General features: G+C 42.0%; 1 protein-coding gene across 2 annotated transcripts in view; it reads left to right on the top strand.

Moving 5' to 3' along the window:
- Positions 1 to 10: 10 nt before the first annotated feature.
- Zdhhc3 (zDHHC palmitoyltransferase 3) overlaps positions 11 to 11,120 on the top strand; it is a 56,212-nt gene continuing 45,102 nt past the window's right edge. For both annotated transcript variants that reach the window (XM_076844524.2, XM_076844531.2), the window contains exon 1: positions 11 to 235. The gene's annotated coding sequence lies outside the window, so the exon portion shown is untranslated. The remainder of the gene's footprint in view (positions 236 to 11,120) is intronic.

Raw genomic sequence — 11,120 nt, 5'->3', positions numbered from 1 at the left:
CTGCGCGGCTGCCGCCCCTGCAGCCGCGGCCGCCACAGCCGCCGGGAGCTCGATGGGCTTCTGCGCGCCGTCCGGTATCTGGCTGAGTCGGGCGAGCCGTGGCGCCTCGTGCCGGGGAGCCATTGCCGCAGCCCGAAGCCAGGTCCCGAGTGAGGGACTGCAGGAAGAGGCGACGGCGTCGGCCGCGGGAGCCCCCTCGGGGGTCTGGGACTGGCGAACCGCCTCCGGCTTCACGGTCAGTTGGGATCGGAGACTGGGATTGGGGTGAAGAAGATGAGGTGTAGCGAGAGCGCCGGCCCAGGACTCGCCGGAGTTGAAGTAGCAGATTGGCTGTGTGAGAGAGACAGACCACAGGGACCGAGACCGAGAGAGCCCCCCGAGTGAGGGGAGGCAGACATCGTGATTGGCCAAGGGAGGGCTGTCTCCCCGCCCCCTCTACTTCTTTGGTCCCTGGGATGGTTGAAAGAGGCGCTGAAGCCCTCTTCGGGTCATTCTCCATGGGAAGGGTCTGGCCAGGAGTGGAAACGAATCCCAAGGCCTCCTCACCCCTCCAGCCCTCCCTCTGATCTTTCCCTCTTCTCCTCCTTTCCTTCTACCTGCACCTTGTATACCCTCTGTACTTCTCTCTTTCTCCCTGCTTTTCTTGAATCCAGGGCTGATCTAGGACCTCGCAAGGTCCCTTTGCCTTGGGCGTTAGCCAGAGCATTGTCCCAAAAAGAGAAATGAGAGGAGGAAGGGTCTTTGTAACTGGCACTGGCGAGGTGTGCAGTGTCCAGGCGTCCATTGCGCTTCCTGGAAGCCCCAGCTTGGTGAAAGTGATCTCTGGGAGCTGTGGACAGCTGCCCGCAAAAAAAGCCAGCCACCTGCGTGGTTGAGTAGGAATATCGGCCTGGGATATCCAGTGAGGATACCAGCAAGGTGAAGCTGGTGTCACAGGAGGAGGGGACAAAGTACCGTATAAGTTTCAGAGGATCCCTATAGATAAATGGGGGCGGGTGTGTGTGAGTTGATCCGAGCTATTTGAAACTTTCCCGAGGTCCCATTTTTTGAGGGATCTCTCCTGTTCTCAAAAATGAAAGTTACCCTTGACAGATTAACCATCCAAAAAAAAAAAAAAAAGTTGGTGTTTCAGATAATAGCCTCACATACAGTTTCACAGATAACTATTAGGAGCCTCCTAAGAAAAGACTTTATGTTAGCTTTCGAACACTTAGATCTCTGCATAGTTCTCTACAGATGCACTTGAAAGGAAAGACATAGGGTTGGATTTTGCCCTCCAGGGAAACTGGAGAGGTGAGGCGGGAAAGGTTTCCTTCCTGCCGAAGGCACAGGTGCTCCACCTGTTGTGGTGCATAGTTGCCTTTGCATGTGGTTAGACAGCTGGATTCTATGTAAGGAACTCTGTGTGGTGAGATAACAAGGGACTTCTTATGTTAAATATGGTAGTTTGGGCTAGTTATTGCTCAGAAATGAAAGATTCTGAAAATAAGATTTTAATAGCTAGGACTATTAGGTGAGGATTTAAAAGGTGTCAAAGCAGAAAAGACACAGGAAGAAAAGTCTTGAGTTTGAATACCATGAAATCATTTTTGTATAAAAATCATTCAGTGGGTCTCTAAACACATAGAACAGGGCTGATACTATAGCTCATTGGTAGAGCAGTTGCCTATCATGCACAAGGTCCTGGGTTCAATCTCCAGCACTTCAAAAATAATAAAAATTTGTTAAAAGTATAGCACATGTATTTGAACCATCTCTTTGACAACTGACAGAAGTTCGTTGCTGAAGAAGTTAGTAGTATTTGCTGAATAATGCTATGGGTGATTTCTGATATGTTAGGCTAAATATGTATGAAGAAATGTAAACAACAGTGCTTATTTTAAAATTATCTACTGAAACAGTTACTCCTTCACTATCCATTCTACTTAAATGCTGCCAGAACATTTTTGTTACCTTTGTTGTGATAGGGTATTAGATGTCTTCAAAACTTATAAATTCAGAGTTCTTAGCTTTTTAGCTTATTGAAGCCATTCAAAGAACATATTATGCCCCAAAAAATGAAGAAGCCAGGGATGGCCCATTATTCTATTAAGCCAACTTTTTTCCATCATTGTCAGACTCTTCTAGCATACTATTTTGTAGATGGGTCTATTTTATTTATTTTTTTTTTTTAAAGAGAGAGTGAGAGAGGAGAGGGAGAGAGAGAGAGAGAGAATTTTTTTAATATTTATTTTTTAGTTATCGGCGGACACAACATCTTTGTTTGTACGTGATGCTGAGAATCGAACCCGGGCCGCACGCATGCCAGGCGAGCGTGCTACCACTTGAGCCACATCCCCAGCCCCAGATGTGTCTATTTTAAAACATTTTATCTCATTAAATTTCTTTAACACTATTCATAGTGCTTATTATGTGCCAAGCATTGTTCTAAGCACTTAAAGATTCAGTCCTCAAAACAGCCCTATGAATGCTATTTTATAGATTGGGAAACTGAGGCACAGAGAGCTTAAGTGCCTTGAGCAGGGTCACAAATCCCATAACTAATAAATGACAGAGCCAGGATTTGAGTTCAGCTATTCTGGCTTCCACATCTATACCCCTAACCATTACATCTGTAGCATCTCCCCAAACTCCATTTAATTCAAAGAGGCCCATGTTTGTTACAGAATTGGTAACCTCTGTAAACTACAGCAAGGTTTAATCCAAAGCAAGGATCCTGAATCCTTTTTCTAGAGGAACATGGAATGCAGTGCTGATGGGAAGTTCCCCTGTCTATTTCAGCCCACCAAGTCAGATAAAGTTCAAAGTGATATGCAAACAGAGCTTAACTTCAAACGGCTAAGGACAGAGTCCTCAATAGCAAAGAAGGCTGATAAATCTGGTACATATGATTGAGTAGGAGAACTAGATTCCAGCCATGTGCCATACTTCCAGCATAGACATCTGGAAGCTCTTCAGTCAGAAAGATGTTGTATGCCAATGTTCTTATGGGCCTAAGGAAATAAAACCAAAACATCTGCCTAAGAGGACTTTAGGATTTATTATAGTTGGGGACCCCAGGCCCTTGAACTAGTGCATGAACAAGACAATAAAATAAAATGCTCAATTGAGCCATGTGGTAATTAGAAGAGGCCAGCCTATAATAAGGTGCTAATTGTGCAGGCCAGGCATCTAGTGCAAGAGGGCGAGAACTGCTGCTAGCTGCTAGCCATGAGCCGGTAATAATAACATTATAGAGAAGAAGTAAATCTGTCCCACCCAGCTTTGGTTAATTACAGCTATAAAAGTCAGTTACAGAAGAGCTTCAGGGCAGAGCTGAGTCTGGTGCTGAAGTTGCAAAGAGCTCTTAAAATTCAACAGGTAATATATTTTATTCCCAGTCTTAAGTAGACATGGCCAAGTTTTAGCCCTCTTCCTTTGTGTTTTCACTATTAGCCTGGTACCCTAGTGAACTACTGTTTTCTTTTAAACACTTTGCACTTATCCTGCCTGTACCTTGTTTTAGAGAATACTAGATATAAATAACCTGTTCTAGTCTGACGGACAGGTCTGTCTATCTTGTTATAGACTTTATAACTTGGGATTACAAAAATAGAAAAATTGATAGCAGCATGGGTAAGCTTATTCCTGATTACAGGAAGGCTGTTCAAATGTGTTTCATTTTAAGAGGCTGGCAGGGTGCTTCCTATGTCTCAATAGGGCATGTGTAAGAAAAGGAGGTCATACATCCTGGTTGCCAAATGTAGAAATATTTAAACACACACCCTGATAGTCATACAAAAAGTAAGAGTCTGAAGTAAATATGAAGGCTGCTATCTCAATATTGACCTCCTAGGGAAGTGTTTTTGCTTTTTTAAAATATTTTATTAGAGACAGAGTCTCGCTGAGTTGCCCAGGGCCTCACTAAGTTACTGAAGCTGGGTTTGAACTCACAATCCCCCTGCCTCAGCCTTCTGAGCTGCTGGGATTACAGGCGTGCACCACTGTGCCTGCCCCAAATAGCCATTTTGTAAGTACACATGGATTGAACAGTAAATTTGACCTAAGTTGTCTTATATATATATATATATTTTTTTTCTAATTGTAAATGGACACAATACCTTAATTTAATTAATTTATTTATTTGTGATACTGCGTATCCAAGCCAGTTCCTCACACATGCTAGCCAAGTGCTTTACCACTGAGCTACAAACTCAGCCCCTGTTTTTGGCATTTTAAAAAATCATTTGCTCTCCTCTTTGGAAACAGTTTTTTTGGAGATAAATAGCCAGGCATTCTTGGCTGTCAGTTGTGAAGGTGAGAAGGCTAAAGGTACATACTCTTAATTTAATTATTCATCCCAACACAACTGAAGTGCTGGGAAATTTCCACCTTAGTCTCCTCTAAACCATAGGCTTCAGGGTATATAAAGACTCGATGATTAAACTCCTTAGATTTTCTGTGCTACCCAAGACATAAATGTCTCCTATTCAGGGAAAGTGGGGATAGAATATATTTGGGTGAGATCCATTTTTTACCTCAGCAAAGTGAGTCAGTGTAGTGGGACAAGTACATTTCTGGCCACAGTCCTGCTGCAGTAAGTCTTGACTTTGACATGCAAATTGTGTCTTTTTAAACCAAGAATTTGTAGCAGAGAATCCAGAAAGACCCGATGTTTAGGAAAATAATCATCAATGGTGAACAGACAACTGGGTGTCTAGTCCAAAGATTTGGGCTTTGTCATTAACTTACTTTGTAACTTTAAGCAAGTCAGTTAACTTCTCTATGCCTCATTTTAACCTCTATCTTGTTAGGTTGTAAAACTCAAAGTAGTTTCTGGATATGCAAATATTGAAACAGTGAAAAATGGCCATGTTTAACTTTGGGTTTTTAAAACTTCCCTTATTTGTCACTTTGTAATACTGGAAATATATATTTTTTTTCTTTATTTCTTTTTTGTTTTATTTCTCTTTTAATGCTTTTACAAATCCTTGTGTGGAGGGCTGATTGCAGCTAGGGAGCTGTTCTGCTAGGTAGAAAACCCCGATCCAGAAGCAGGTCGTCTAGGAATGGTTTAGTGCCATGTTCCCCGTGAACATGCGTTACATGACCGGACTCGCCCCAGCCCAGACTCAAGGCGGCCAACCAGCGGAGAAGGCAGAGGACCATTTGATATATTTTGATAGTACTTTTTCCATTCTGAAAAACATTAAATGAATGAACAAAAGGAAATGGCAATTACATGCTACACTTGACTGAAGAAACTGAACTTGTTCAGGAAGAATGCTAACAGTTACCAGTCTTAACAGTTACTAATCACAGAGACTGTTACTAGTGAATTTCTTTTTTAATGTTAGCAAATAATAGGATGAGGAAGTTTAGGGAAGGTTTTGATGAAAATATAAAATCCAAGAAGTTAACAAAGAAAATGGCCTCAAAGGGGCTGGGATTATGGCTCATTAGTAAAGGATTGGCCTAATATGTGTGACGCACTGGGTTCAATCCTTAGCACCACATAAAAAAAATAAAGGCATTGTGTCCATCTACAACTAAAAAAGAAAATGGCCTCATAGAATCTCAGCCTTGCAAGGGATATTAGAGTTAGCTTGGTCTCTCCCCTTGTTTTATAGAGTGAGGAGACTAAGGCCTGGGGGGAGGTTAGTGAGTGGTGGGATTGGAAACAAAACTCTGGCCTCTTGACTCCAGGGCATCTTCATTCTGTTTAGCACTGGCCTTCCACCTTTCTCCAGAGGTTCTATTTATTAGACATTTAGCAGATGTCAGTCAGAGAGCCCTTTTCTCACCTGGTCTTATTTTGTTTTGTTTTATTTATCTCTGGGGTGCTGAGGATGGAACCCAGGGCCTCGCACATGCTAGGTAAGTGCTCTTCTACAGCCAGGGACTGTGTTTCTGTAGTGCACACTGCAGACTAATTTCCATGTTCCCAGGTTCCTCCCGAGGCTCCCCTCTTTCAATCTTTGATTACAGTGCATGGGATCAAGTGGGATCATCAGAGACCTGAAAGCCAGTGGTTCTTTCTTGAAGGCTGATACAGTTGTAATAACTGGTTCTTCCTCTTTGTAGCTATTTCATAGCCCTCTAAGCACTTCTGCTTTTAGCTCCTAAAAAATTCAAGCTCTTGCTTGGGTGATGTCACAGTGGCTGTGTATCTGCACATGGCACAATGTGGGGCCAGGTGCTATTCTCAACACCCTCAGGTGGGAACTTTTGCTGGTTGGTCTCTGCCTAGAATGGGTGGGCTTCTCTCAGAAAAAGCAGTATCCCAGTACTTGGACTCACAGGAACTATTTCCCAGCAGAATCAGATTGTAGGGATTCAAACTTAGATGACTCTCTTGGCTGAGGCTTCATGACCCTCCTACCTCATAGCTTAGGGCAGGATCAGTCTTCTAAATGCTGGCTGCTGTTCAGCCAGGACCCGCCTTAGAGTCCAAATGCTTCTGTTCAGGCCTGTGGCCTATGAACACTGATGCATGCAGCCCACCCGATAGAACCATCTCTGCATCACTGTGTGTGGAAAAGATAGCCAAACTGTAAGTAACCCAGGTCACTGGTGGAAACGTTGACACTCCTCCCCTTTTATTTTTTAGCTATTGGATAAAATTTAGAGGTTGTAGTGAGTAGTTAAAAAGCATGTTCTGGGGTATATTATGGCATTGGGGATGTATCCTATCTCCACCATTTCCTGGAGGTGAGAACTTAGGCAAATCTTTCTGTGCTTCAGTTTTCTCATCTCTTAAAGGGAGTGGGAAACTGGGGGTTTATACCTACAAGATAGAGTAGATGTGCCAATCAGACAGGATGAGACGTGGCTAGCATGCAACTCAGTGCCTGGCAGATTGTAGACATTCAGGAAGAGTCTGGGCCTCATCCTACATTCAGCATACCCTACTCTGGCAACAGACAAGCAAAATGTCCATCTTAAAACCTACCCTGAGAGAAGCAGAAGGCAGTCCAGGATCAAATGAGATTGCGCATTTGATTATAAAGGGTTTCACAAACTATGAGAATCACAGTCATTGATTAAGTTTTCTTGGGTAGCTGGATCAGTAATTTGTTGTTGCCTTTATGAAGATTTGCCTCCTGGCTTGACTTCCTGCAAGGAAGAGTGAATGCAAGGAAATGGCAGCTAATTAAACCCACCTTTAGCTGGAGAGCAGGTTAGCCAACTCTGAATAATTTTATGGAAGGCCCACTGGCTTCTCCAAGCTGGGCCAGAGTTTGGCAGAGCTGGCTAATCCTTGCAGTGTTTCCAACAGACTGTGTTCCTGAGGGCCCAAGTGTTTGAGGTAGCCCAGGGGGTGTCGTGCTTTTTTGAAGAACCAGGAGCCAGAAGTAAAATAGCTTCTGGAAGAAGGAATGCTCTGGGGGATGTGTGTGTGTGTGTGTGTGTGTGTGTGTTTACGAATAAATATTATGGGCTCCCAGGAACTAGTGGAAGGAAAGTCTGCTTTAAGTATACGTCTTGAGTTTAAAAAAAAAAAAAAAAAAGAATCAGAGATTAGAGATCCAGTCCACCCCCTCACTTTAGAGATGAAGATCTAAAACTAAGTTGGAGTGACGTCCCCGAAGATACTCAGATGTATGTGAAGCAGTAGGAAGTAGAACTCCTGTTTCCTGCTTGGTCATTCTTCCCCTCCCCCGCTTGGATCAAAAGCAGCCATGTGCTGTGCTCAGAAGCCTTGCTCTGGGCTGTGATGGTAAGCAGAGCTGATTTTGAATCCTGGCTCTAGTGCTGCCTCCCTCCGTGTGACCTTGGGAATATTACCCCAAACCTCTGAGTGGCTCTTTCATCTCTGCATTAGAAAATAATGCAAGTGGCTGGCCTGGGTTGTAAGAATTAAAGCAAGCTGCTTTGTGTGAGTCCTCAAGCATGACCGGCATTCATTTAATGTTGGTACCCTTCCTGTGGACTGTACTGCAGGCTTTGCCTAAAGCTTACAATTTAGATAAAACTTTTAGTAAAAATAAATGGCCAGTCCCTGAGTTCCACATCTGTAGAACAGAATTTGACTAAAATCTGTTAGATGGTCTTTAATGTTCCTTCTAGCTGAAAAATTCTGACTCAGATAGTGATTGTTTTACCAGTCAGTCTTGTGTGATCTTGTTTAAAGTTGTCTCAATATTTCTCATCATTGCAACATATGATATCCCACACCCATAAAAAAAGAAATTAGAACATGTTCCCCAAACGAGTAGCAGTTTCAACTGATCTCCAATGTTTGTGACACTTATTATGTCACACTATATGTGGGTGTGTATTTTTTAATAGACTCGTGAAGCTGGGAGGTAATTTAAAAAAAAAAAAAGCCAATTGTAGTAAAATAGTTGCAGTAAGTAAAGGAACTGTTAGCCTCTCATCTGCCCAAATCCCAAACTTTTTTTTTTTTTTTTTTTTGAGAAGACCATCATTGTTAGAAATCTGAGTGTGTATTGTTAGAAATCTGAGTGTGTACAAGAATGGATTTTAGAAGCAAGTGATGGTTTATGAGGCAAGAAGGAAAATGGAGATTACTGACCTACTTCCTGACTTCTTCATGAACTTTCACACGCTTAAGGTCTGAGTTTACAGCTACAACTTGTTTTTTTTTTTTTTTCCTTGAAGGTGTTTTGTTAAAGATTGAGTACAACAGAGGTAAGAAGCAGGCAGAAGACAGACCCTTTGTAGACAGAGAAACAATGTAGACTTTGTGCAGCTGCTGTGAAGCAGGCCAGCTTGCTCTGCCTGTGCCTTCCCTGGCTGCCAGGGCGTGATGTAGGAGATAAGGCACCTTTCCTTGGTTGAGCTCTGTACCACACCCCTTCCGTTTTTGAGAAAGTTTAGTGACTCATTTGATTTCTTTATGAAATATTTCCAACCTAGTGATTCACGGTTCATTCTTTGTTTTTCTGAGATTCATCTAAAATGGGCTACATTTTATAATCTTTTTGGATCCTCATATAAATTTAAATTAATTTAGTTCAGGTAAATTAATTTTCTGCTTGACCAGATTCATATCTTAAGCTTTAGGACCTGGGCCATTTACTCATCTTGTGGATACTTTTATTTTGTAAGTTGATCACTCTAAAATGTCAGAAACCCTAAAAGAGTCAAATATCACATGTTTGGTTTTCAGTTTCAATGTATTGAGTGTTTTTTGTTGTTGTTTGGTTTTTGGTGTGTGTTTGTTTTAATTGAGTGGTTTTTAACACTGGAAGTGGGTTAAGCACCATATTTTTTTGGCTTTTTTTTTTTTTTTTTTTTTTTTTTTTGGTACTGGGGAGTGAATCCAGGGGCACTTAACCACTGAGCAACATCTCCAGCCCCCCCCCCTCCGTTTTTTTTTTTTTCAGTTGTAGTTGGACACAATACCTTTATTTTACTTATTTATTTTTATGTGGTGCTGAGGATCGAACCCAGGGCCTCTCCTGTGTTAGGCAAGTACTCTACCGCTGAGCCACAACCTCATCCCTCCAGGCCTTTTTTGTGTTTTATTTAGAGATAGGGTTTCACGGAGTTAGTTAGCTCGATAAGTTGCTGAGACTGACTTTGAACTCAGATCCTCCTGCCTCAGCCTCCCAAATTGCTGGGATTACAAGCGTGCATGGGGCGCAGCAGCACCATATTCTTAGTAGAATTTAAACTATAGAAGTTTAATGTTATAAGTGAATTTCAAATGAGAATTTTTATAGAAATATCAGAAAATATGCTACCCTGTTTGAGTTGACATTTTAAGGATGAATTGGGTTACTTAACTGGTAACAATTAATTTGGGCAGGAGTTTAATGTTTAAGTCAAGTTCAAGAGGATACCAGACCAGCCCTACTCTCCAACAGCAGTCTAACTCAATGCTAGATTTATTGAAAATTTATATATTCACTTGAAATAAGTTTGGCTTAAATCAGAATTCTCCTATTTTGGAGTTTCTACTGGCTTGCTGATGCTCCTGACAGCTGTTAAGGAGTTCATGAAAATGAATTTCAACTATATAGTTCTTACTCACAGGCACTCAGAAAATTTAATCCACCAATGTTTGTTTTAAGTATTTGATCCTTGTCTCTAAATCAAGGGAAAATAGTTCTCTCTGATTTTTAGTTTGTTTAACCGTCTGTCCTCAGATGCTTCACACAGGCCTTCAAACATGGACAGCCTCATTGCCCTTTGTTAATGCCACTTTAATCTATACAATCCCCAAATCTGCTTGTATCCTATTCATAAGTGCACAATGTGAGTGGGTGTGGTGCTTTAGAAAAATAATCCTCACAGAGTACTTTGAAGTGCTTCTAGGGATTTTATATTGGATCTGTGACTGCAGTATTAACATCTTATCCCAGGTGAGCAGGGGAAGTAGGACTTGTTGGCAATCTGAGAGAACCAGGGGCCCTTGAGATTCTGGCAGAGAAAAAAACAGTAATTTGGGATCATCAGTAAATCTAGTGCTGAACTTTTATATTTTATGTGACAATCATGCCTTTGACACCTGTATCTACAGCATGGACTGTGGGCTAGTTTTTTTAGGCCATGTGATAGATTTGTAGGCATTTGCCCTTCATTCAGCCAAGACAACTAACCACAGGCACTATTGCTGGATTCTGCCCATCATTATTAGTCAATAGTGGCCCAGTGGCCCTGGCCAACATGTCAGTGGGCCACGGTGGGATGGAGCCTGTGAGCTTGACTGTGGTGCCAAACCTTTTGAGCTCAAACCCTTCGACCTGTCCAGCCATGGATAGGCAGAATGGGAATTTAGTCATAAGTGCTATCCCTCAGAGATGACACTCTTTGGTCTCACATTGTTCAAACATGGAACATTCTAGTTTTTTGAGGAGTCAGTCCACCTACTTCAGTCCAGTTCCTAGGATTCCTGGGGCCACTCTTTTGGATGTCTTTGTGTCTTTCTGTTTAGTTTAGTAAACGAACATGCTTGTGGTTATCTGTAATGAAGTGTGTGCGTGTGTTATACATAGATCTGGAGATAGTTCTCTAAACCAGAAGTTGTTTTGGTTTTGTAGAAAATTAACACTAATTTCAGTCACTTCGTGGCTTTGACTTCTGAAACTCTAGAGAGGAACTCTAACTGATCTCCTTAGATTTACTTCACCCAGCCTTCAAAGGGCCTGGCATCATTATTCTAACACTAC

Source organism: Callospermophilus lateralis, chromosome 1 (genome assembly GCF_048772815.1).
Source record: "Callospermophilus lateralis isolate mCalLat2 chromosome 1, mCalLat2.hap1, whole genome shotgun sequence".
NCBI lineage: Eukaryota > Metazoa > Chordata > Mammalia > Rodentia > Sciuridae > Callospermophilus > Callospermophilus lateralis.
Note: the sequence above shows the minus strand (reverse complement) of the source record. Positions and strands in the feature narration are given on the sequence as shown.